Source organism: Palaemon carinicauda, chromosome 10 (assembly GCF_036898095.1).
Source record: "Palaemon carinicauda isolate YSFRI2023 chromosome 10, ASM3689809v2, whole genome shotgun sequence".
Lineage (NCBI taxonomy): Eukaryota > Metazoa > Arthropoda > Malacostraca > Decapoda > Palaemonidae > Palaemon > Palaemon carinicauda.
Window position 1 is genome coordinate 50,266,911 of NC_090734.1, and position 2,500 is coordinate 50,269,410.

A 2,500-nucleotide genomic window follows, 5' to 3' on the forward strand; every position below is an offset into this window, starting at 1 on the left:
CATTATTCACTCCATATAAATATAAGGCAATAAATTATACACATCCAACTACCGTTTGGAAGATTTAAATTGCCCATTTTTTCATTGTTAGTAAAACACTAACTTAGAGAGTAAGGATCGTGTCTTGGTGTCATCTTTGGGATTATTTGACTACTGTCTGCTAATATAATAACGTTTTAAAATTCACTATCGCAAGTATCTTTGACCTTACGACCTGTTTAAAGCGTACCAACCGTGTGTGAGCAAGTGGTGGGTGATGGGTGGCTTTGTTGCCGCTTCACCACGTCACGGGGTAGGCGTGTATGTCCTATGGCAATCACGTCAGCTTCGGTTGACGTTGAATAGATGTCCTCTTCGTCAGGAGTGGAGGCATTGATGGAGGTCTTGAAGGTTGTGAAATGGCTGTCTATAAGGGCGTCGGCTTTGGTCATCAAGTCCTTTATGGGTAAACTATCGACATCGGGTATGGCAGCGCATACAGGTTTGAGTGAACGGCGTATCCAAAGGGCACGAAGTAGGTTCACCTCACGAGGAGAGCCGTCTACGGCAGGTTGCAGGCGAGCGATACTTGTCATTTAGCTGAGGGCGAGAGAAGCCCTTTAGTCCCCTAAGGGTTGTTGAGAGAGCTGAAAAAGCTTTGCTATACAGGCGGCTGGTGACGGTGAGTAGTGCTGCAGAAGGTATGTTTTAAGGGCGTCATACTCTATTGGGGTGTCTATTTGTTTACAAAGCCAGTCGAATATTTCCGGGAAGGTGTCCTCGGGTATCGCCGCGAGAACATATTCTGCTTTGGTGGTTGAGCGAGTCACGCCCTTAATGTGAAACTGGACTTCTGCGCACTAAAACCAAGCAAACACCCCTCCGCTGGTGAACGACGAAAGTTTCAATTGGGCGACCATAGTACGATTGACGGAGGGGCGGGGGGTGTGGAAGGCGCGAGAAGCGAGTTGACTTCCGGGGTCACCAATGTGATGGGAATGTGGGCGAAACAACGCTGAGGTTGAGGAAAGGTGCCCACTTCTGAATCCGTGTGTCGATGTACTTTGGAAGTTTAGCAAGAAGTGCAGGAGCTGACCCAATCCTCAGCATCCTTAGAAATGCCGTGCCAAATGAACTTTGTCTTCAGTAGCTGTGCAGTAGAAAAGCACTAGGGATGTGAAAGGCCGTTAATGAAATCAAACACCTGTCGGCGCAGGGGAGCAGGAATTCAAGGTCGAGGTCTACCAGTACTGACGTCACAGAGGAGGGTGGTGTTGGAGTCTTTGAGGGGAAAGTCTTCCCAACGTAGGGATGAGCAGGATGTCCTAAATGCTTGATACTCTGGATTACAGCGGTGGGCTTCAGCCAAGGCGTTGTAATCCAATCCCAGTTGAACGGCCGCCCACGTGTTTCTTGATGGGGCATCAGCAACGGGATTCATTTTTCCAGGTACGTATTGAAGGGTGCAATTGTATTCAGCCACGTTGGAGAGATATCAGCATTGACCGGCGGACCAGACGACAGATTGTTGAGTGAAGGCGTGCACCAGAGGCATGTGCGAATGACGAAGGGCGTACATTTTGAGAAATGGCGAAAGTGACGGACAGCTAAGTGCACCACCAGCAATTCACGATCGAAGGTAGAATAACCTGATTCTGCCTTGGACAGTTTCCTGCTGAAGAAGGCTAATGGGCGGGGCCAGCCGTTGACCACCTGCTTGAATACTGCACCAATAGCGACGTCGCTGGCATCAGTGGAGAGAAGGAGAGGTACCAATGTGACGAACCGAGAGAAGGTTGTGACTTAAAGGCATGATGAAAGCAACTGAGTAACTTTATTACAGAACACTCGCTTTTATATACATAAACTCCATACAAAAAAGGCAAAAAAAAGACATAACAGGAAATTTCCTGTTCAACTGACACTAAACAGGTTAACAGTCAACGGTGAGAAAAACAGACTTGTTATTTCAGGCCCTTGTCAGTGCGAGGGGAGAGCGAAGATACAAGCATAATATATACACAAAATGAAATGTCGTTACTATGTATGATCGTGTGACACACGGTTGGTAGAGAAGGCCTCTCATGACCCCAAGTATAGATGAGCGACGACTAACTGCAGAAGCAGGCTAAGCATTGCTTGCTGTTTCCTTTTTCCAACACAGGTTTCTTTTCTTTGCCTTAGGCAAAGCCAATCATGCACCTGTGAACCTCCCAAAGATTTTCAATTCTATTGATCAGTCGAGATTACACTGTTTTGTTTTTACGCACCTATAACTAACGACATAATTATTATTAATATTATTATTATTATTAGTAGTAGTAGTAGTAGTAGTAGTAGCAGTAGTAGTAGTAGTAGTATAGCTAGAACCCTAGCAGTAAAAGCACGATGCTAAAAACCAATAGCTCCAATAAGGAAAAATAGCTAAGTGAGGAAAGGAAATAGATAAACTACATGACTAGAAATGAACAATTAAAAATATTTTTTTAAAGCAGTATCAACATTGAAATAAATCTTCCAT